Below are 26,669 nucleotides of genomic sequence, written 5' to 3'. Positions count from 1 at the left end.
ATTTTCTCTTAAAATCAAGCAATTATTGCTGAGCGGGTCCAACCAACCGATTACTCTCGTCTTAATAGTCCTCTTCACACCATGTAAACAGTGGTGTGAAGATAATCTCTCACTTTGTTCTTTCTCTCTATTTATTCTCTCTTACTGAACATGCGTGACAGCTACTTAGAGCAGGGATTTGTCCAGGGTGTTTTTTTTTTTTCGGGTTCGTTAGGTTTCCATATCTTAGTTTATTTTGATTTGATTTTTGATTTTGATTTATTGGTTTCTGTATCATCATTGTACATGCATATTTATGTACATACATGAACATTTTGTACATACATTTTGTAATTCTGCTTATGTATATCAATCATATGATTTGTTGTATTACGTGTGTGTGTGTGGGGGGGGGGGACGCACCCTACAATCACCGCTTTTTAGCATTCTTTTCCATTTACAGCATTTCCGTAGACTTGCAATATTCTGAAAACTTTTATCTTTTATTATGTGTTGTGATGTAAGTTATGTATTCAATTCCTGTTTTCATTATCTATATGTTTCTGCTGGAAATGGAAACAAATGAATGTATGAATGAAACGGGGTAATTTCCAACGTTTTACAGCGACGGGAAATCTCACAGAAAAAAACAATAACAAAAAGTGTCCCCCCCCCCCCAAAAAAAAAAAAGAAAAAAAAAGAAAAAAAATCTTTGTTGAGACCAAGTTTTCTCTTTTTCATTTTTCTTCTTGAAAACATCTGCTGAGATTTTCACCAAACTTTACAGGTGTTGTCACTGGGGTGTGAAAATATATTTGTACAAATTTCCCATTTTGGGGACCCCAGGGGGTAACCGGAGGGCCAAACCCCAAAAACTCGCTTACTTAACGAGTGAGTTCCACTCTCTCTCTACAAACTAAGTAGACCATGCTTATTTTCAAGTTTTTATTGTAACAAACAACATTTTACTGGTCTACCTCAAAACATTTGTTGCAAAAGCCTCCAAATCCAAGATGGCGTCCAAGATGGCCGCCATATTTACTGAATTTGTTATTTGAAAGATAGAATTTTATAGAAACATCAAATTTCAACAAATGTGATGTCATATGAAAGAGAATAAAATTTTCTACAAGTTGATACCATTTTTGTTGGTTATTGAGATATTAAGGAAAAAACACTCATTTTTTTATATTTTTCAAAAAAAATGAAAATCATGAAAATGCTTGATTCAGTATAAATCAGAGAATGACCGAAGGATTATCTTGAAACGTTTCAAGAATTTTGTTTGACATATAATGAATATTTGGAGAAAATTAGGGGTCAGTACCATTTTCGGTTCAGGATTTATAATGTCTCAAACTTGAAAACTCACTATGTAAAAATAGCCACTTTAGTTGTGACAAGACCTTGTTGGTCGTAAAAAGAGTCTGCGCACGCCAAGACTACTACACGCACAACTGGAACTGGCGCTTGTAGCAGTGCCAGTGGTGCGTGTAGTAGTCTTGGCAAACGCAGACTTTTTCTTTGGCAAACAAGGGTTTGTGCCTGCAAACCAACTTTTCATACCAAGTGGTAGCTCAGGTGACGCTGATCGCTATTATTGCTTCAGAACAAAGTAGATTGTTCTGAAGCAGATGAGATGAAGCAAAACAATATCTTTCAAATAGAGGTAGAAGCTTGAAACAACCTTGCTATAGAAAGTTCAAAAAATTTGGATCAATCACTCAAAAAATTCAAGATTGCAGGCCATCAAAGCTGACATAGGTATTGCGCCAAAGTAATGTATTATTTCGATTTTGATACAATTTTGTCTGTTTTGCTGTCTATCTATATGGTTTTTATGTATTCTCAACGTTGTAATGCTATTTCACACCATCTTAGGTTTTTATGGAGACATTTTTCAGAATGCACCATGGATATTTCTCTAAAAAGTTTTAAAAAGAATCAAATTTAAAAACTGTTTATGAAAACCATGTAGAAATTAACATCTTTCCAATATAATCAATATTTGGAGAAAATTAGAGGTCAGTATTGTATTTGGTTCAGGAGTTATGATGTCTCAAACTTGAAATCCCATTTTCTTTAATATCATGTATTTACACGCATCTGTTCCAAAAGAAGTCACAGAGGGTCAAATCCAAGATCGTGTTTACTTTTCGAGTTCCACTCTCTCTATAAACAAGACCATACATGATATTAAACATACTAAGCAATGTTCCGTAAGTACACCTCAGTAGATTTGTTGCAAAAACCTCCAGCATTAAAGTACAGATGCGGTCCAATAGGGCCGCCATTTTTATTGAATTTAACAATTCAAATATAAAATTTGATTGAGACATTGGATTGCAACAAATTTGATGTGATACGAAGGAGAGTAAAACTTCCTAAAAGTTGATACCACTTCAGCTGTGTATTGTGATAAATGGGGGGGGGGGGTGTTGTTGTTAGCTTCTCTTTTTTTGGTGGGGGGGGGGGAGGAAATCTATATTTTCATAATGTTTTGAAAAAAGGAAGAAATATAAAAATGCAGGATTTTAGTATTTATCAAAGAAGAACTGAAGAATTACTTTGAAACCTGCGATTGAGATTGAGATTTACTGAGATTGAGACATAATTCATATGTATGGAATTACAGGCAATATCATACACTGTTGACAAGGTAACATCTAAAACTTAAAAAATTATATTTATGCATTAAAAATTTTGCATACAATGTGTTTATACATGGTCACGTGTAATACTGTAATGGTCTAGCGACTTGCAAGTGCCTGCAAACTAACTTTTCATGCCAAGTGGTAGGTGACGCTGGTCGTTATTACTGTAGCATTTATGATTGTTCTGAGGCAGATAAGATTGAACAGAAAGTATTTTCCAAAAAGAGATTGGATTGAAAGGAGTTTGGAATTTGGCACAAATTTTTGCCAATGTGTCATATTTAGCGACAAAGATAGTATCCACACAAAATTCAAGATGGCGGTAATTAATCGTGGTTGTCGTTCAAGGCATTATTTACCATTAGTGCACGTAAAACAAAAACCCAGCTTTATTAATTCCTCAAATTAGTTCTAAACTGTGAGTTAGGGATAGAACAACTAATGTACAAACTTAGATCAGTATAATTAATGCTAAATATTGTTAGACTATATACTAAATAGATTTGATAAGAATGTATTTTTATACTAAGCTGTCAACAGTTATCATGGTTATAGTTTCTTGAAAAGAAATGGTGATATCTCCGTATGTTTTAGGCTTTATTATAATTTTTTACATGGTAGAATGTTTTGTGATACAACTAACCTGCACATATAAATCGAATGTGATATCTCTCCCAATGGTAAACAATACCTTTCAACTTATAATTTGATATATTTTTTAATCTTCTTATATTGCTGTCTATTATATGTTTCTATACATCCGAACGATATTGTACTAGTGTAAACCATATTGAGGGTCTTTTTTTTTTTGGGGGGGGGGGGGGGAGGGGGGTGGAGCTCATTCCAGTGCTTGGGTAACGCCCGATCTTTGATTTTTTAAAAAATGCATCTGTATCAAAGATATGCTTTTTTACTTGTATGTTACTCTGCTGTTGTAGAAACGTGAATGATGATGGTATATGAGTAATAATGTCTGATCCGTAGATGTCCTTGAAAGCCCTTCTGATCCGAGAACACCCCCCCCCCCCCCCGAAAATCCGACATGGCGGCAATTTCTAAAATTTGCTCTTAAATGTGTTGTGCGAAATTACTTTTCAGTATATTGTTCGAATAAAACTGTCCAAATTGATTATTCGTGCTGTATATTCACATTTACAAATAAGCATGCTGAAACTGTATTTGCTGTTATTAGATTTTTCTTACATTGTTTTTAGGCTGATTTCATGTGGGTTATATTGTGTGTCACAATTGATCTGAACTTATGCCATTGGTAGATGCTTTCCCTATTAGATATCAGGATCACTCGAGAGTGAAAATGTTCAATTTCATTCATTTCAGAATTACCTCAGGGATCACTCGAAGAGTGACGAGTGATCCCTATGGTCACTCTAAAATGAGTGAAAATAAACATTTTCACTCAAAATTCACTCCAATTTCACTCTAAATTCACTGTCTTCTGTTATTCACTCCTTCAAAAGTGAAAACTTCCACTCGATTTTTTTTCTTTTTCAGAGTTGAATATCGCTGGTTTTAAAAATGTCTCCATAAAAACCTAAGACGGTTTAAAATAGCATTACAGTGTTCAAAATATATAAAAACATATAAATAGATAGCACAACAGACAAAATTGTATCAAAATCGAAATAATACATTTAATTTGGCGCAATACACTATGTCAACTTTGATGGCTGTCATCTTGATTTTCTTTTTTTGAGTGGTTGATCTAAATTCTGTCTTAAACTATCTATAACAAGATTGGTGCCAAGTTTCAAGCTACTACCTCTATTTGAGAAATAATTTTTGCTTCATCTCATCTGCTTCAGAACAATCTACTTTGAAATAATAGCGATCAGCGTCACCTGAGCTACCACTTGGTATGAAAAGTTAGTTTGCAGGCGCAAACCCTAGTTTGCCAAAGAAAAAGTCTGCGTTTGCCAAGACTACTACACGCACCACTGGCACTGCTACAAGCGCCAGCTCCAGTGGTGCGTGTAGTAGTCTTGGCAAGCGCAGACTCTTTTTACGACCAACAAGGACTTGTCACAACTAAAGTGGCCATTTTTACATAGTGAGTTTTCAAGTTTGAGACATTATAAATCCTGAAAATGGTACTGACCCCTAATTTTCTCCAAATACTAATCATATATCAAAAAAATTTTGAAATGTTTCAAGATAATCCTTGAGTCGTTCTCTGATTTTTGCTGAATCAAGCATTTTCATGATTTTCATTTTTTCAGAAAAATATAAAAAAATGAGTGTATTTTCCTTAAAATCTCAATCCAGCTATCACAATAACCAACAAAAATGGTATCAACTTGTAGAAAATTTTATTTTCTTTCATATGACATCACATTTGTTGAAATCTGATGCTTCTATAAAATTCTATCTTTCAAATAACAAATTCAGTTAATGTGGCGGCCATCTTGGACGCCATCTTGGATTTGGAGGCTTTCGCAACAAATTTTTTGAGGTAGACCAGTGGAATGTTGTTTGTAACAATAAAAACTTGAAAATAAGCATGGTTTACTTAGTTTGTAGAGAGAGTGGAACTCGACCTCTGTTTTTAGCTTTTGGCTTCCCGGTTAGGGCATAATGCTGCAGGATGGACAAATTCCATATCTTTTCAAACGTTCTTCTATAGAACCAGAGGTGAAGAGCCAAGTTACATTCTATAGTAAGTAGATTGGTGAGGGCAGTTTCCAGTCTGTTCATGGCAGTTCTGGGGATGGGGCGGGGGGCAGCGACCAAATTGGGGCCTAATGCTATTAATGATTGTATTTCACCAGTGTGATAGAATATAATAGACACCATGCCTCCTGGAGGCCCTCAAAGCTGTCCCCTAACCAACAAGTTTGCAATGTTCTCAGGCAATGTATAGCCCGCAAGAATGCGTATGGAAGGAGACCTTGCGATACTCAGGTGAGCGCGAGACCCCCCCCCCCCCTTCCCCGTGCCTCTGAGATACTTCTTTGGTGTTGTTGTTGTTGTTGTTGTTGTTGTCGTCGTCGATAATGATGATATTATTTTGGTTGGTTGGTTTGTTGATTGGCTTTTGTTTGCTTGGTAGGTGTTGTTGTTTTTTTGACTCACCCGGAAAAAGTTTTAAGCATGCTCAAAACTAGGCTGCGGGTAAATCTGACTTGCGTGCGCACCTCCGAGCAACTGCGGGCGAGATACGTCATGGCTAGGTATTGTCGGGTGCGGGACATCTGCAAGCACCTCCTTGTGCAAAAATAGTCCCCCGCAAGTCACAAGCAAGGCTTGTCCGGAATGGTGTGACAGGCCTGTGAGCATGGTCAAAACCTGTTCCGCGAGAGTCGCGGGGACTGCCCGCAGAGGTCCACACATCAACACCAGTAGGTGGTTCGCAATGACCGCACCTCACAGGCAACTTAAGCGCAGGTAGCACGCAGTTGAAACGTAGGTAGTTCGCATTGCCCGTATGTCGCGCGTAACTAAAATTTAAGGAACGTACGTAGCAAGCGTCCAGCAGGTAAGACGCTCGCGAAAATCACCCAAATCCTTGTCTGCCCACAGAAAATTATCCTGCATGCTGAAAAACCGCGTAGCTTGCCCGGAATGGTGTGGCATGCAGGACTTTTAATGTATCGTGCAATTGTCGTACTACAGGGCAATTCGAGTATTGCTCTCATCACCTATCTTTGATCATCCGTGTATGATTTAAGTTTTTTTGTATACTTTTTAATGTGAAATGAAAATGAATAAATACACAAACATACAAACCCGTCGTAAATATCGTTGCATCGTCTGGTCATTGCATACACATTCTCTATGTCTGTGAAAGTGTCCCTGTTTTTCTTCTTGCTGACAATCATAGTTTCGTGAAGATAATAAAATGAACAAATTGTTTTTTCAAAGGAAGAAAATAACTAATAATGATCATTCGTCCCTCCTTTTCTTCGCTTTCTGTTTTTTTCTTTCATCGCCGATCTTGTAGCATGTCTTCATTCAATTGTTTAACTTCGCTAGCTCATATTACGGTCGGTTGTAATCGTGATAGCGCCGCTGAAATGCTTTTTCTCCTCAACATTATTTTGGACAACCTCTTTGATGTCTCCAATAGAGGGACACAGAGGCGAATCAAGGAATTCCGTACGGGGGGGGGGGGGGGGAGCGCAAAGCAGTTCATTTACCACTTCCGGGTTTAATCTGCTGACAAGCCCCCCCCCCCAAAAAAAAACAAAAAAACAAAAAAACAAAAACAAAAACAAAAACAAAACAAAACAAAACAAAACAAAACAAAAAAAAAAAAAACAGGTTCATTCTCAGCATTATATAGTATATATAGTGCATCTATAGTGCATCTATAGCCTATAGTCCTTGTACAGGATGTTTTACCCATTGTTTCGTCTTCGGCCCGATGTAATTACGTACTTGACATTTTTATAGGTTATCGATAAAGGCAGAGCCCTCTTGTAGAGCAATATCAACACTGAAGAGGTTACCCTGGATAAAGAAGACCTTCATTATCATTATCATTAACGTCTAAAGAAGAACCAATGTATCTAATAGCACAGGTAATACAAGTTTCTCAAAGTACATGTATGTTCATAACACCTACCTAGGTATAGCTATCCGCTCATCGGCATTAATGTTGCAAGTAATGTTGTTGGTATCAATCATCTTGTTGCTTTCCAGGTAAGCAGGCCGCAATTACAATTTTAGCAAGAGGGTTTTCTTCAGTTGAGATTGGCTCTTATCCATACATGTACCGGTGCTACAAAAGCTTCCCCGATCGGGGTGCCAAGCTGGAGTTTGGAATGGTATCGCCTGTCACATCCAACAATCTTTCAAATACGCCAGTGAATTCTACCCTCTACGCTAGAGAGTTCGCGTCCTCATCCTTCCGGAATGCTAGTGGAGCATTCTACTGTCGCGCTCACACGGACGGAAGTGACGTCACGACCGTGTACACGTTCTTCAGGAGAAGTGACGGTACTTCCCTCACTCTGTTCCCGTTTGCAACTCTCTCCAACAATGAATGATTTACCTTTATAGGCATAACGAAATGATCATGGCAATGCACCTTATCCACCAAATTTTACTAAAATACTAGAAACAGCTGATTTGACTTTGATTTTTACCCCTGCAAGACCCAGAAGCAACAATTCTGTGCCTTCATGGTGTGCATTTGTTATGCCTCCGCCACGAAGTGGTGCCGGTGGCATTATGTTTTCGGTTGTCCGTCCTCCCGTTCGTCCGTCCGTCCGTAATCAATTTTGTGGACAGCGTTAGGTATCCTAATAAAACTTGGCATGTATAGGTATGAGGAGGTGAAGTTGTGCCTATCAACTTTTGGGTGTAGATGCTCAATGTCAAAGGTCAAAGGTCAAACTCAAATGCTCAAAATTTCACTATTTCCCCTATATCTATGCAATGACTGAAGGTATTTTCCTGAAAATTAGTGTATACATGTGCTACCTAATATAAATTATCTAGTGAGAGTTTTGGGTCATGCGGTCAAAGGTCAAAAGTCAAAGTTCAAGTCAAAATGTTAAAATTTTACTTTTTTCACCCTATCTTGGAAATCGTTCAAGGTATCTTCATGGAGCATGCTACATATATGCATGTAATGACTGGCAGTGATTATCTATTGAATTTTGGGGTCATGGGTCAAAGGTCATGGGTAAAAGGTATAAGGTCAACTCTTCAAAATTTCACGTGATCCCTCATATTTACGCAGTGCCTGCAATTTCTTTAAACTTGGTGTATGCATGTATTACCTAATAGAAATTAACTGAGAAGGGTTTTTTTTTTTGCTTCAGAGGTCAAAAGGTCAAAGATCAAGTGAAAATGCTGAATTTCACTTCTTCCTCCATAATCATCTAGGAAGTGTCTTAAGGTTTCATCATGAAACTTAGTACACATTAATGCATGTTCTGCCTGACAGTGATTCTCATGGGACTTTTAGAGTTATAGGGTCAAAGGTCAAGGGTCAAAGGACAGGTTAAAATGCTCACAATTTACTACTTAATACAGAAATTATACTTTTTCTCCATACCTTGACAATTACTCAATGCTTAAACTTATACAACTGTCAAAAGTCAAGTAAAAGTCCTCAAACCGCAAATACATGCTCTCTTGGAAAATATAGCCATTCATCCGATTAAACCTACTTCAAGGAAAGTGAACATTCAACACATTACAGTGACAAACATGTCATTTTAATATTTTGCCAATTATGTGAAACTGTCATCACACATTGTCATGATGTACTACATACCTATTAGTAGAATCCTGCTTTATGGCGGAGGCACACCAGTCGCTATAGCGACATTTTTTGTTTATACTTTCATCTACTATTCAATGCTCGTGATTCATTAGCTAGAGTAAAATTTCTCTCATTTGAGACTTTTTGTTTATAGTGTCGGTGCAATAATTTTGCTATGCTACGATATATTTCATAATCATGCATTCGTAACTACTATTTGTAATATGCTCGTATTGTCAGCATGTATATCAATGAGCAAATGTACAATGGTACAATATAAAGGTGAATTCAATATAAACATATTTCATTGGTATATTGGTGCTATTGTTGTTTTCATTCCAGTGTTCCACATCCTACAAGCTTGGCTTTTCAGTGGTACACTGTTTTCCGTCGTTATGATTACTTACTTTTTTTGTTACCATGACAAAGTGTGCATTGTTTCGTTTTTTTAATATTATTCGTGCATATACTTTTGTATTCAACGAACTGTCTTTATGAGATGAATGAAAGTCGAATTGACAAGTTGTATCGCTTTGAATCATGTTTTCTTTTTTCTTCGTTGATAGAAATAGATAAACTATTGAATTGAATTCATAGTATAATCGTGCTTTCAGAATTTTCAAAAGCCTTAGACAAATGCCTACCATAGACATATTTTTTTAATAATTCTTTATTCGAATTTCGTTCAATTTCATATCACAGAAACAGAAACGTTCACAGAAACAAAACAAAACATCATACAAAAACAAACTGCATTATACACAAACATTGTACGAAATAACGTCAATCTTACACTAGATAAGGACAAAATGCAGTAACACCAACATTGTGCAAACTAATGTCAAACTTACATTGTAACTCTTTTCAACCAAGGAAACGAAATCCGCTTTTTATTTCTTTAAACACCTATTTTCGCAAAAAAAAAAAGCCCCCAAAACGGGAACATAATATAGATAATTTGCTTAACAAAAAACGGAAACAAAACGGGGCATATTTCATTGCTTCTCGAAAAAAAAGAGAAAAACGAGGCCTTTCGCGAGAAAACATACACACATGCACACAGACACACCCACACAACGCCAACATGCCCTCCCCCCCCCCCACCTTCAGCCCTCAGGTTTTATTTACACTTGAATAACTCTGCCGTGTAAATTGCCATTTTGTTTCTCATACAATAAAATACATCCTAATCATAATGTGGAAATTAATGTGGAAAAGGAAGAAGCAATAGAGAGGGAAACAAACGACAATGATGTGACAATAACTCGCAGATCAAGACAGAAAAAGAAAATCACATATCATCCTCGGTATACATCATATATTCCCACTTTAACAAATGCACTCCAACTGTTCCTCTTTTACTCGCTATCTTATTTTCTTCTTCTTTACACATCTTAAAATACTTCATAACATCATTAAACTTTGGTACCTCCTCTTCTGATCTCGCTAAATATAAAATGTATTTAATCATCAATATAATTGAATTCCACCCTTTGACTTTTAACGAGTTTCCGGATATACCTGTATAAACAATTTCCCCATTCATATTTCCTAGTTCTCCTATACATTAAATTCCTAAATAATAATTTGCCACAATTCCTGCACTTCAATACACTCCCAAAATAAATGTGAATATGTCTCAGTGCTTTTTTATTGCAGAAAGAACAGAGATCATCCGAAACAAACCCAAATCTCAACAGATTAACTTTTGTATAAAGTGAACCATGAAGAAGTTTGTACTGAAATTCCCTATAAGCTTTGGGATAAGAGTTGTGGCTCTAGTCGGAGAAAAATATATTTGGTTACTTTTGAGGAGAAGGCGAAATTACTCTGTTGATCTCGTACTTCCAATGTATATAACTGCTGTAAATCAGTTCAAAAATGCGTGTAAATCTTTCTCGAAGGTATATATGTCACCAATCCTAATTTCTTTTCCATGTAATTTTAACCAAATATCATCCACTTGATAAGGTTTAGTACTGACCCACGACAAACTAAACCGTCCACTTTTCAAAATTACATCTCAAATACTCCAGACATATTCAATTTCCTCTCTGCATAATCCTGCTTTTTGAAAATAAATAAACGACCGTATACCTTTTCCATCAAAATAATGACATAATCTATAAATATTTTTCCTAAAAAGTTTCATTATATATCATTCTACCTTTAAATAAAAAAAAGTATTAAATACTATTTGATTCAAATGTCCCTCTTCTAAATTTCTCAAACTTCCCAAATCTTGCCACTCTTGTAAAATCTCTTTGTAAGATTTCGGAACTTTCAAAGAAAGTTTATTTGTTTCAAAATTACATTAAAAATTGAAGTGCCACCAACTGACCTAAAAACATCTTGAAAATACTTTTTCCAGTTCATATTCTTTTCTCCACAAAAAAGTCTTTTCACCTCCATTACTCTTTGAGCTTTAACAAACAACTCAAAATTCATCACTCTAAGTCCCCCTTCTCCATAATCTTGATACAAGATAACCCTTTTAATGCGGTCTTTTTCTTTCCATAAAAATTCAAAACATTTTTTTTAAACCTCTGCAAATACCCACGACGGAACAATTGACGATGATATATAATTCAATTTAGATAAAGCCTATGATTTAAGTAAATGAATCTTACCCATCAAAGATAAATCTCTTTCTTTCCATATGCCTATCAACATGTTCACACACACACACAGGCACACACACACGCACACATTAACGCACATACATGATATATGAATACGTATGTACGTTTTCTATGCCCTACATGTAAGTATAAAACAGTTTCTTGCTGTCTAGCAAGGAACTCATTAGAAGTCATTAATCTCATTTTGTCACCTACTCTTCCTGGGCTCTTCTCCTACAGGTTATGGTTGTACATGCACTAATGCCCACTTCATGTTGCATCTTGTGTACTGTCTCTTAGCCGTCTGTGTTGTGTATTTAATTTCCCGTTCTCTGTTTCATTTCGCACTTCCGTATTGTGTCGTCATGAACATTGCAGCATATTGTTTAATCTACAACAACATTCGAGTCATTCAAACTTTTGTTTTGTCTTTCCAAAGCAATATTACCTGGTACTTTTTTGCTGAAGATAAAGTGGGATCCGCAAGGTCAGCTGATAAATGTATAAGCTAATGTAAAGCCCAACATAATCATTATGGGGAAATATAGCCCCACGATGAAATGTCCAATCAGTATTGACACGGCATAGCAAGAAATAAAAACTATCAAAAATGGACATTCCACATTCAATTTCTTGCGACCTTAATCATCACATGGTATGTATATAATTCTATGATTTCACGACAGCTTTCTTCAATTCTAACGATGAGCATGTCACTCGTACGGTCAACATTGGAGACACAGGAGTGACCATCGAGATGGTAGAATCAAGAGAATGTCCGAAAAACTTGACCACTTGGAGAAAGGATGGCAGTTTGCTGACGACAGCCCTCAACACTACAGTTCTCTTTCCGAAGCCAGTTGTTCCGGCAGACGAGGGTTTATACGAAATCAACTGTGAAGACCCTCGGGAGAGAGGCAGAGGAACATTTTATAGGCTCATTGTTCGAGGTATTTCACTTGCTCCCTAATCAAGGTATTCTTTTTTTTTATCGATTTACATCGTGAGGATGCAGGAGCTATGGGTATGACGCGGGCCTCTACTTTTGTGTATACCTGAATTCTCATAATCTAAATATCTAAACGATATTGTCTGCATTTTCAATGTTCAAAACATTGCAAGAATTGATCTGTAGCGTGGCTGAATTGCACGTTCCCATAACCATAATCCTAATCGTAATCTTGATCCTAATTCTAACGCTTACCCAAATTCTAACCCGTAGCCTAACCCTAACCATGATCTTTACTTAACCTTATCACCACGGTATCGGGAGATAATTGTCCTGATACTTGCACATAATAGGATATGACCTATGAATATCTCTTAATATGCCATGCAATTGTTTTAAAAGACAATTCGTAAATACAGTTACATCATTAGTCATAATTCTCTATGTCTGTGAAAGTGACCTCATTTTTTCTTCCTAAAATGCCTAATGTCATCAATTCAGTTGTGATCTATTTCAAAAATCAAAACATTAATACAAAATCAAAGTATATTCATTTATTTGGTCATATTGTTTGTAAGAAATACAAATCATAAATCTTAATACAAAACACAATCGAGTGAATACAGTTTATTGCTCTATATACAATGGTGGCAAAGCGATGAAAAAGAATGATCTACTGAAAAGCTTGTAAAACGTGAATCACATGAAGAATATGACAAAATTTATCTTAATCTATCTATTTGCAGTTGTGGCATTATGACTTATATTATGAGATTTTCCGGAAATATAAAAATGAAAAATACTTTACAATATATTATTTGCTTTGAAGTATAGCCGACATAAAAATATGAAATAAAATGAGATCAACGTTATTGAGTCGTGTGTACCAGATTTCAATGGCGACAAAAACAACAATACGTACAGACAAACATGCACAGTTGATCACGAAAAAAAAAAAGGAAGAAAGGTAGAAAAAAAAGAAAAAAGAATCCACCCATGGCCATTAGCTGTTTCATATAGGAATATAAATATGAACTAATCGAGCTCAAAGTATATTGCTTAACTTATTTCATTCCATTTTCATTATTTTGCTGTAAACTGGATAAAATATGGATCTGTTTAAACAGGATCTTTATTCCGAGCAACACACAAATTCCATATAAAAAAGAAATCAGACCTAGACATTCGCCAATCCATAAATGCAATGGGCTTCTTTGTAACAAACGTTTATGTGGTGTTATTCCGAAGATTCTTTTTTTAATAAGGTCCTTCAATCCGAAAATAAAATAAGGTTCGTTTACTTACCATGAAGATTGGTCAATCGAGACATGATGGGAACCTAAATTATTCCGAAGTTTCATTAATTTGGGAAATGACAACAACACACACACACACACAAAAAAAAAAGGTTCGTGGAATCGGAAAGTGCACAAACCTTCGGTGTAACGAACCTTTTTCATTTTCTGATTAACGAACCTTGTAATCTCTTATAGATTGCCCCGCTGGTAAATGGGGCCCACCCCTCTGCTATGGAGTCTGTGATAAATGCTACAACGGGGGAATATGCGATGACAAGTCTGGTCTCTGTATATGCCCGAACTCTTTCCATGGACCGAATTGCCTACGCAGTGAGTGCTTTTGATATTGTCGTGCATTAGAAAAAAAAAATACCCCTCCATCAAGCAAGTTCAGCTTAGAACTTCTTTGAGGTAACTGGTAGCTTTGACATGCAATTATACCTCGCTTTGAAAAGGATTCGTGGAGTAATCAACCCGACAGCACAACAACAACCAACACTCTCGACAACAAACGAAGATAAGACTCCATAGACATACAGCTTTTCAGGTTCGACTGAATTATACAATATTGTTGTACATACATGTGGATGTACATGTGGGACTATTATCACAGTCGAATCAGTCACACACTCTCATGCCTGGCACGAAATGTCGAAGTTACTTGTGCCCGTGATATTGACAAACAGGCAGCACATGAATGACGTAAAAAATATGAACAATCAAATTTAATTAACCATGGTATAGTTCTTCCTTCCGTAAATTCCAAATGAATACCAAACTCGGCTCCTGAATTCTGGCTGTCCACAACAATGCAGCTAATCCCAGTCAGTGCAGGTTCGTCGGTATCGGAGTCGGAGAATGAGACCGTAAACACGTGAATGCCGCAAAATTCAGCAAATCAACACGTCCAAGGCATGAAATGTCACCATAAGCAATACAACTGCTGGCGTGTGGCAAATTGTTCTCAGAAATAATTAATGAAATTAAATGTAAATGCAAACAGTGTGCAAGCTGACATTGACTTGATTTACGAAAAACAATGCACTTGCATGAGGAAAACAAATGAGCAGGCTGTAAATGGCTGGGCGCGCGGCGGTCGTCCTCTCGCCGTCGTCAGCTAGGGCAAGTTAGGTCATTTTAAGTCAATATTTTGGATAGTTTAGAAGGCATGGAGGGACGGAAACGAGGAAATATCCAAAGTACACTTCAATTGAAATATGATAATCGATCAGTAACTATTTTTTTTTTCTGGAGATGGAGGTTCAAAAAGCTGATCTTTGAAGGTAGGGATTTTGAAGGATTTACTGTGAACAGCATGAAGTGTGATGACATCGTGTTTTGCACAGTTCCCTTCAGTGACGTCATCAAAAAAATCTACCGGACTGTTCCGAAACCGATAACAGAGCAATGCAGAAACGAGTCCTAAAATCAGGTTTTCTGTTTTGAATTTGATATAAAAGCGTTATTTAAACATAATATTCATTAAATTACCTTTCCTTAGAGGTATAATAATATATATGTTAGGATTCGTGCTTTTTTCAAGATTTCATCTTTAATCATTTTCTTTATAATAGAGCCATTGATACATATCAACACGCATTAAATGTGTGTGTGTGTGTGTGTGTGTGTGTGTGAGCGGGCGCGCGAGTGTGTTCGGAGTGTTCCTTTCTAGACGATGTTTGAAATGTATATATATATATATATATGTATATATATATATATATATTTATACAATCTTTATGTAAGATGTGTACCGCATCTCCTGATGATATAATTCAAATTCGGTTTCTTAAAGTTTGTTGGGCTGGATATCGCTTTGGCGCAAGGTGTGAGTTCAGTTGTAATGACGGCAGTGCTGGACGCGAGAGGGACAGATGCAGTGGAGAGCTTTTTTGCCGTCCAGACCCTTATGGATGCACATGCCCCGTTGGAGTTCATGGGCCGCTTTGCAAAACTCGTGAGTAGTACTAAGTGTGAGATCCTCTTTCTTCGGAAGCAGTCGTGTCAACAGGTGGAAACGCACAGGGTTTAGTTTTCCTTCATTCTTCCTATAACTGGTGGATTGGATGATCCAATATCCGCAACTTTCGTTTTAGCTCATCTGAGTCAAAAGGCTAACTGCGATATTTCGTGCTCTATGCAAAAGCACACTATATAATATTTGTTTGTTTGTTTTTTCTCTGAACCAGAAGTGATACAGCTTTATAGTCAGTGCAATGAGTGAGATATTTTGGTGAGTTTCAAGTTTGTTCATGGTGGATCTGGGCATGCCCCTTTGGTCCTAGGGGCGTATCATATTGGGCCAATTTTTTTTTTTTTCAGCTTCTTGTTTAAAACCCTGTGAATGTAATAAATGATTGGTCTAAAGTGGTTCTAAAGTGGGTTTAAACCTTGGTCTACAGTAGAATATATACGGGACATAGAGCTCAGTTAGTGCTATATGAGTAAGTACATGGCAGATCTGGGGATGCCCCTAGAGCCCCTTTGGACAGCCCAAAATGGGGTACCATTTCACATTTTCAGCTTCTTCTTGATAACTCCATGATGCATTTTCAACAAACATGGAAGGTAGAATCCATAGGGTGATATGATTGTATTTCTTCAAATGGGCGCCATGTCCTTTACTAGGGGCCCAAGCGGGCCCAAATGCCACCTAAATAGGGTATCTGTAAATAATTTCTTCTCTATATCCAGGAGTGGTTATAGAGCTTAGTGCTATGAGTAAGGATATCGGTGACTGTGGTTTAAATTTGTTCATGAGCTGTGGAGGGGGGGGGGGGGGGGGGGGGACCCATTCTTCACATTTACAGCTCTTTCTTGAAAACCCAATGAGGGATTTTTTCCAAACTGGGCAGGAAGCTTTCCTAGGTTATAGGATGTTAGTTTGTTCAAAGGAACATCGTGCCCCCTTCTCTCGAGAGGCACCAGCGGGAGAAGAAACCCCCCCCCCCCCCATCATTGATGAATTTTTAAATATTTTCCGCTCTACGACTAAAAGTGACAGAACTTAGTGCCATGCATGAGCAATTGCATTGATGACTGTAATCTTAAGTTTGGTCATGGCGGATGTGGGGTGCAATTTCTCTACTGGACTTGGGGGGGGGGGGGGGAACCAAGTTAGGGGCCAATTTTTACATTGTCATCTTCTTGAAAATACACTGTAAAATTTACACCACCCTTGTCAGGAATTTTGGCTAGGATGGTAGAATATGTTTGCACAAAAGCGTACCATGCCTCATTTGGGGACCTCGCAGGGGACCAGGAACCCCCAAATTAGAGAATCTTTTAAGAATAGTCTCCTATAATAACCAGAAAACATTCTCTCAGTAAGATAACTATGAGTAAACAGCCCCTCCCCATTAGTGTATGCCAAATTCTGGGTGGTCCCTGCGGGTCCTTGACCAAAGTGGAGGCCGGTTTACAAATCTTTATATGTTTTTCTTTGAACGTTTAGTGAAAGTTTCTACAAAATTGACAAGCATAATTGCCCAGTGCGACAGAATGTAATACGATACGATACCCTCCGATGCCCTCCTGCAGGACCCCAAAAGTTCTCCAAATTTGATGTTTTCTTCATAGGTAATAGTCTGAAAGAACGTATGGAAGATAAACTGTTGTTATTTTTGTGAGCTCTAGACCTCGGTTTTACTTGTCTCCATTAATTGTTACCATTTTGGCGCCGTGTTCTTTTCCTTTTGCCCTGTTTCATGTAAGATACAGAGATGTATCTGAACTGCTGAAGAATGCATAATGTGCATTGACTGCTAACTCTGATTTATTGTATTCCTCGATTTTTAAATGCATTAGAGATAATTATTTTGTGGTATATTCACAGCGTGTCCTCCTGGCACGTATGGTCCAGGATGTTCCCAAACGTGCCACTGCCAGTCGAAAACCTGTAGTCGTTATTCTGGGGTGTGTAGGGGCGAGAATACTGACTGTCAGGCGGGATGGACCGGTGGCAATTGTCAGAGTGAGTATTTATGCATTGATCTCTTAGAGATCGCTTGTATTTACCACTGAGCTGTTCTTTCTGTAGACTAAATTCAGATTGAGATTAACAATGTCATGTGAGTTTAAAATGTAACTTTGTCACAGATCCAAATGTAAGACGTATAAAAATTACGGTCATGACGATCGTACTCAATTGCCATCCCAGGTAGCATGCCCATATGGGTTGCATAATAATATGGGCTCAAATGGGTGTCAATGTGGGTTCAAGATGGGTATGTCCATCACTATGGGGCCCCTGCGATTTTCCACTCAAGATTTACTTCATTGACCCAATTCAATGCCATATGATACCAATGTGGACATTTTCATCTATAACCCAGATGGGTTTGCCAGGTTCATTCCCATAATGATACTCACACGGGCATTGTCCAGTTCATTCCCAAATGGTACCCATATAATATTTACATTTCTGGATTAATGCCCATATAAGTTTGCCCAGTTCATTCCCATGATAACCACATGGGCATTTTCCAGTCCATTTCCATAATGATACACATATATATATTCATTTGATACTCAGATGGATTGCCCAGTTCATTCCTATTGAAACCCACACTGCAAAAAGTCCGGTGTTAAATATGAAACACCGAGCTGGTGTTAAATTTCCGGTGCTCATTCATGGTGTTAGATTAACACCTCCGGGTGTCATTTCAAACTATAAACTTGTTTTTTGAATAGTTTCTTAGTTACTGCACTTCTTGTTAATTTTGAACTTCAACAAGACGATAAAGAATTTTCCGATAAAGCACTTGATTTTTGAAAAAATGTGTAGACACATTTACACCACAGTAACACCAGTTGGTGTGGTCTCCTATTGCAGGCCCGTAGCCAGGGGGGGGGGGGGGGGGGGGGGGGTGCGTCGGGTGCGTACGCACCCCCCCAAATTCTGAAAGGTCCACTTTTTCATAATAACGGTTTTTAGCAATTCTCAAGATAACAATCCAAATAAATATAAAGACACATTATATGCTACGTAAATGTGGAAGAGTACGTTTAACAATGTTAAAAATAATTGTACGAAACCCTTTTGTTGCATGAACCATCGGATCGTCCCCATGCACACAAACACAAATGTTATGTATCAATTTGTGCGAGCTATTACATATTGACAACTTTCGGTCATCTGCGAAGCCGCGCTTCCGCGCGAACGTACAACACGTAAAACGGGTCAAAAATCGACGCATTTTTCCACAAAATCTGCCATAACTTTTAAACTGTTTAAGAAGCAAACTTGGGGCGCCCGGATTCTGAAAGTGGACACTTTGGGGATTATTTATGTGTATATATCTTTATTGTAACATTTGTAGCAGTGACGCAAATTAGATCAGAAAAGTACCTTATGAGTAGAATTGTCTATGGCGAACAGTCCAAATTTGACGAATTTGAGCATATTTTGCCGTCTTGCAATTCTTCCAGACGGGATATCTCGAGAACGGAAGATCGCACAAACTTGGGGCGCCCGGTTTCAGAAAGTAGAGGTTCTGCCCATTTTTGTGACATAAGAATCTTGTCCATTGGTTGAGCAGTCCTGACGCAAATTTGCAGTAAAGCTAGACTACCCATTCACAATTGCTGTCATAGGGAACGTGTACAATCCATACAGAACTATCACGTGACGAGACTACCAACGAAAATTTGAGCCGTTGACCTTCACTGTCTGCCGTTGTCAGCAGTGTGACAGTTCTATTGGTTCTCATTTTAAAGTGAGCCAAAACCTAAGAACATTCTCACTTATAATTTCCAAAGAGTATTATGCAGGCACGCAAACTCATTTTAGTTGTATTTCATTTAAATGTAATGGGTAAGAGGGTATGAGAGAGAATGGAAAGTGCTGAGCTATGAAGTAAAATGGTAAAGTAAAAAGTTTGTCAGATAGTATTACAAAAGCCTGAATGTTGCAAGAGCTCCGGAGTAAAAACAGTCAGTGAAAAACCCTATGTATGATAGCATTGTGACGCACCGTTAATTTACATTCTTTATTGATATATTTCCATAAATATCTCAGGTAATGAGTCGGATTGGATTACAATTCTCACTTACAGCTTTGTAGAAGTCTGAGTCAACAGTATCACACAGTACTTCAAGACGTATTATAGTACAAATGATTTCTTGAGCCTGCACCGTTTCAGGCTCTGTTCTGGATACGGCGGTAGAAACTCATTCTTTTTTGTTGTTTATTTTGTCATTATTTACTAATCTCTTTTCTAACTTACAGGTAGCGGATTTCTTTGCAGGCCAAATTCGGAAATGTAGTGTTGATTATTAGGGCCCTACTTATACATTTTCTCATGTTATGACAGTTCTATTGGTTCTCATTTTAAAGTGAGCCAAAACCTAAGAACATTTTCACTTAAATTCCCAAAGAGTATTATGCAGGCACGCAAACTCATTTTAGTTGTATTTCATTTAAATGTAATGGGTAAGAGGGTATGAGAGAGAATGGAAAGTGCTGAGCTATGAAGTAAAATGGTAAAGTAAAAAGTTTGTCAGATAGTATTACAAAAGAAACTCATTCTTTTTTGTTTGTTTATTTTATCATTATTTACTTATCTCTCTTCTAACTTAAAGGTAGTGGATCTCTTTGCAGCCCAAATTCGAAAATGCCTAGAGACAGCTAGTAACCAAATATGCTACTATAATTTAATAAATAAGAAATAACCATTCCAGTATGTATCTTAGTGTGCACAGTAAGACAGATCAAATCAAATAGGAAAACATCTGAGCACTAAGCCTGAGGTCTGAATTTGCACTCAACTTCTTCCAATGGCTAACGGATGTTTAATTTTTGAATTTCACTGACCTCCAAATTTCACAAAGAAAACCTTCTTAGCATGATGGTTGATATGACATTTGACTGATATTGGAGATGTTTGCGAATCGGATCTACTACCTTTAATATTATTAAATCTAAAATGATTATTTGAAAGTTCGGAAATGCTGGAAATATCCTACCACAAGGAGGCAAAATATAAATGGTTCACATTTACAATTCATTTTGTTTTTAAAATTTTCTTATTTATTTTCGTTTTTGACAAACTCGCATACCAACGGCTGATATACTGTATAGTAAAGTGAATGTTTCATCTTCCAAACAGCATCCAATGGGATGGAAAACTCCAACTGAAAGGTGGACACCGTGACCGTACTCTCTAAAGAAAACGCGTAATAGGGGTCGTTTTTTTCTCACGGATTAGATGGAAAGCGTGATGTACGAGCGTATATAATCAAAGGGTATCAAAAAGGCCGAAATTTGGGAAAATGGTATATTGTTCAATCATGATGAAGTACTTCTTTAGGGTGCAGGAAACATTTAAGGAATACTTGTTTTTAAGGCCCGAAAAAATCATATGATCATTACTCGTTTAGGGGCCATTTTGAAAGTCCATGTATGAGCATGGTGTCCACCTTTTAATTGTCGCTACCCCTCCCGGGACAGTATCAAAGGACCGTTTTGTTAATTAACGCAATCCCCCCTTCCTTTAAAAATCCTGGCTTCAGGCCTGCTAACGCGGGTATACAATAGAAAAAATAAAAGTTAAAACAACACCAGGAAAATCACTATTCTCAATTTTGCGGCGCGCTACGCGCGCAGAGTCTCGAACACAATTAAACTTTGCAACTTCCTGGCAAAATGAGTTTTTACTATTTCCTAGATGAAATACCGTAACGCGATTGCATGCAACAGACAAAAATACAAATTTTCTCGAGACTTTAAAACGTCATTAAAACAGTCAAAATTCACAATTTGCGGCGCGCTTCGCGCGCAAATTCTTATACAACTTTTGTAGTTCGGTCGTCCAAAGAATATATATACAAGGTATATATATATATATATATATATATATATATAATTGTGTGTGTGTGTGTGTGTGTGTGTGTGTGTGTGTGTGTCATCATTGGTATTGGTACCGAAAGTCCGTTTTTTTAGTGACCGCACCCCCCCTTGAAAAATCCTGGCTACGGGCCTGTATTGAAGCTGGACTGGTGTTATACCATTGAAATTAACACCACCAATATCAAATCAACACCATGCGGTGTCACTATTGAATTAACTCTAGCCCAGTGACAAAGATATCACCAGCCACAGCGTCAAATTAACACCACGAAGTGCCAGGTAAAAACCTTTTAACACCATCACAATACATTTTCTACACCTGTGGGTGTGGTCCTCTATTGAAGCTTGATCGGTGTTAGATTTAACACCCGTGATGTTAAATCTAACACCGATGTTTTTACAGTGCATGTGGGCCCATCTATCACATTTACATATCTCTCTCAAAAGGGTTAGTTCATTTCATTCCCATACATAACTCATATAGATGTTCAAATTTTCTTACCCAAATGGATTTGCCAACTTTGTTTCCAATAGCCATAAGGATATTCACATCTCCTACCAATATTTGTCTGTCCAGAATATATGAATGAATATTGTGTATACATGAATGAATTAAAGAAAGAATAATCCAATCCAACAATCCACTTATCGACCAATCAAACAGTGCTACAATTCACATTTTGTGCATTCCCTTGTTTTATGGTAAGCGCCGCTTGCTGAGTAACGTTAAGACAACTTAAAATCTTACAAAGTTAATGTATTCTTCCTCTTTTTGTCCAGTATCACGAAATGTATGGATTTATTCAACAGATACTAAGTAGGTCGAAGCAACATGTAGTCTATAGTAGTTCATCCTCCAAACATTGATTTTAATATTGGGGTAGTTTTGGTTGGTCAAGACAACCATCTGTTCTCGTGATTTTCACACCCATAAATTCGGGACCTATACAGTTTTACAAGCTAGCTTTTTTTATTCCACGTCATATTTCTACTACTTCTCTGACACACACACACACAGCATGCCACAATCATGATGGTGTGACAGTTGACATTTATTAACGTTCTTAATTTGACGCATTCAAAACACATGTATATTCATTTATATTATCGATGTCAGTGAATTTGATATTTCTTTGAGAAAAAAAAAGAAATATCAAAATGAATTGAACTGAATTGTTCTGAACTGAACTGAATAAAGCAGTGGACAAGAAATAGACTGATGGACTAACGAAGTGCATTGTATTATTAGAAAAAGATAACACTTACTGGTTTTGTGTCTGCAAAGACGAGAGAAAAAAAAAAGCACCTACTTTCATAATGTTCAAACAGATAGTATTCCTGCAATGATATTAACAAAGTGGTGAAAGAAGTATAACGATATATACCATACAATCGTTCTTTCTTTGCTGTTATTATCATGCATTTGGATCTCTTCAGCCCATCAAGCTTTATACAATCGTGTATTCATGATGCACAACTATTTGCATCGTTTACAGTGGAAATGATGCCCAGGAGATTGAAACCGTGCTGAATACTGAATTGTACAATGTAAACCGGTGGTTGAGACAAAATTGTTTGACGTTGAATGTTAAGAAAACTCAGTTCATGGTGATAGGAACATCAAGAAAACTGCTATCTGCTGATCGGCTGAAACTTGAAATTGATGGTAATGAATTGGATAGAGTGAGGGAATATAAGTACCTAGGAGTTTGGATGGATGAATTAATGAGATGGCAAAAGCAAGTTGAAGAATGTTGTAAAAAAATTGCCACACGACTGGCATTGCTGAGACGCCTGCGGAAGTACCTAACCGAAAGTAGCGCTAAAATCCTGGCAAACTCATTAATCCTACCGTATTTTGATTATTGTTCTTGTGCATGGTCAAACTGCTCACAAACCCTTAAAGATGTGCTTATCAAACAACACAAGAAAATGGCCAGAGTGGTAAGGAGAGTGGATCACACAGTGCCAACCAATCAGGTGCATAGCATGCTTGGAAGGTTACGTTGGATGACGCTTGAAGAGAGGTGGCGTTTGAACACTTGTAAAGCAGTCTTTAAGACACTTCATGGCAACATGCCCGAATATGTGCAAGAACTCATCACGTCTCTTGGTAACATACATTCATATCGTACGCGAAACACAAGTTGTAATGGTCTCATAATTCCACAAGTTAAAACTCAAGCCGGAAAAAAAAAATCGTTTTCACACTATGCATCATGTATTTGGAATCAGCTCCCCGCTGAAGTCCGAAACGCCACCTCTCTTCAAGCTTTCGTAAGAGCATACCGGTACATATCTCACTTGAGGTAGAATTCGGGTATTTTTGATATTCCTGTTTAATGTTAAGGTATTATTTTTTTTCTCAAATAACATGAGTTTGTGTATTATTATCGTCAAGGATTAACTTTGCATTTCTTTATTTATATAGAGTATTGATATTGTGTTGATGTTATGATGTAAAAAGGAATGTCCTTGATTTATTTTGTGTTTGTGAACTGTTATATTTTGTCATTCTGTTGCAGGGCCCCCTAGGATAACAGTGTTAAACCACTGATGGGGCTACCCTGGGTAAAGAAAACTGAATAAATAAATAAAAATAAATGAAAATAAAAATAAAAATAGATTTGAAATTACATCAGCCTTCATACAGACATTGTAATGGTAAATCGTCATGTCATAGTGTACGATACAACATCCAGTAGGGGTTTTTAAATCGTTTTTTTTATTATTTAATAATTCATTTTTCGATCCGTTTCTATCTTCTTGTAGTCCCAGACGTGTGTGACAAGGGCTACTACGGACCTCAGTGTACCAACAAGTGCATTTGTTTGAACGGCACGCCTTGCAACAAGACAACGGGGGAGTGCATTTTTGATGAAGGTTGACAAACAATATCCACGAAACTTTTCCATTCACTAGCAGTATGTCACACCATCAGTCGATTTATACCGTTTGGTAGTTTTGACCATCTGAGAAAAAAAGGCTAGGGCTAGCTAGGATAAAGAAAGACTCAAAAGCTACAGTCACAAGGGCGGTGAGTGGCTCAGTCGGTAGCGCGTCTGCCTCACGATCACGCGGCCCGGGTTCGAACCCGAGTCTGGACTGAGTAATGTTGTGATAGCATACCGTCCCCTATATCAAGAGGCAATACACACTGTATACACTCTGTCCCTCGAATAGGACATAAAATGGAGGTCCCGTGTATGAGAGAGTAACAACTCATGCACGTAAAAGATCCCACTTCATTCATTCATCGCAAAGAGCAGGGTGTTAAACCCACCTCACATCCAACTGGACCCCATGGAAGACCAGCTCAACATAGCTGAATGGGCTATCCAGCCATCTTCTCAGATGGAAATGAACAAACAAACAAACAAGTCATATATACATTACATATTATATATATGTATAATATATATATATATATAATTTATATAATATAAGATAATATATATAATCAATGTATGTATATAATCCTATATTATATATATATATATATGATATAGGATAATACATTGTTTGAATACTATAGTATTTAGAAGGCGTGGCAGTACAACAATAAGAACGTGTTTACTAGTACACGCAGCAGTACCGTCAAACAGAGCAAATGCTTGGTCTCTAAGCAATATTGCTTGATGCCTGCTTGCTAGCAAAAGCTTATGCTCGCACGCAATTGCTTTTTTTTTTTAATGCATATACAGATTCAAGCAAAAGGCTAGCAGAAACAATTGCAAATTTGAATGCATACGACCCATTATTGCTTGCAAGCAATTGCTACCTTCTGTACGTACGGCCTCTTGAAGACTATTATGATGTTTGAAAGTACATTTATGTATTACCGGGTAGATGTGTTATGTACGATTATAACCATACAAATTTATTTCCCTACATAATTTCACGACGCAAAGAACGTGCTTCACAGTACGCCGATGTGAATGGTACTTCTCCTAACACGACAGTCGGAGAACAGCAGAGGCGCCACGTTTTCGAAAGGGAGGAGGGCGGGGCGAGGAGGGAGAGCTATAGCGTTTAAATATTTCTGGTGCCACTTCCGGGCGGGGGGGGGGGGGGGGGGGGCAAAGTGGTTACACCCAATGCATTCTTATGTATTATACGAAAAAAAAAAAGAATCGAGGGGGGCAAACCCCCTCGGCCCTCTCCCGGTTCCGCTGGCCCTGTAAAATGCTGAGCAGTTTCACTGTGTGAATGAATAGTGAGTGAAAACACTGAGTAATAGTGAGCACTGTCACTGTCAGAGTATTGCGCTATGTTGCCTTGTCAATCGTGAAATTATAGTCTGTTTGAATAGTGAATAAATTTACTTTCGATAGATAATTATGATCAACTTATTAATGTAACTAGTATACTGGTAAGCACGTATAGCTGTTTCGATGGAGAGCAGTAACATTGTTTAATTACAACGTAAATCCACTTCCCAGTATTTTCAATTCGATGTTCCCACGGAACCAGGTTTTTTTTTTTTTTTTCATTTTATCCCTCTAGGCAATCTTATGAGTTTCATTTATTACTTCTTCTGAGAACTTTATTAGCTCAGAATACATTTATGTATTAAGCTATGAAAAAAAAATCCATCTTTGTATTCTTTTAAGCGCAGTAGAAATTCTTTCTGTTAAATCCCCTCTGATATCTTCTTTATTATCAGCTAGGTCTCATCAACCTCAGGATTCATCATCCATCAATAAATCCATCAATCAATTAATCTATCAATCAATCAATCAATCGCTGAATTTATCATTACGTAGATAATTAAGTATCCATCATAATCTTTGCACAGCTGCGTGCGGCCACCAGCTGTCCGAATCATCTCCTCTATCCCCTCTTCCGTTTCTCTTGTTCAGCGTGTAGGCATTCTCTTTTTTTTTCCTTCTTCTTCTTCCATTCTTTACATAATTCGTCGGTCACATTACGAACCGGCGAATGTTCGAATATGCGCGGAAACACGATTACGAGATAATCGCGTTTAAAGAATCGTTACTTCTTTAAACGTATAGAAACGTGTCTTATAACCACACATTGATGATAATACTAAGAGAGTGATGAAAGCGGAATTTTCTGCTTTGTTT

The sequence above is a fragment of the Diadema antillarum genome, unplaced genomic scaffold (genome assembly GCF_040938485.1).
Source record: "Diadema antillarum isolate AM-2024a unplaced genomic scaffold, OU_Dant_1.0 seq00000687_RagTag, whole genome shotgun sequence".
Classification (NCBI taxonomy): Eukaryota; Metazoa; Echinodermata; class Echinoidea; order Diadematoida; family Diadematidae; genus Diadema; species Diadema antillarum.
This window is presented reverse-complemented; position numbering follows the sequence as displayed.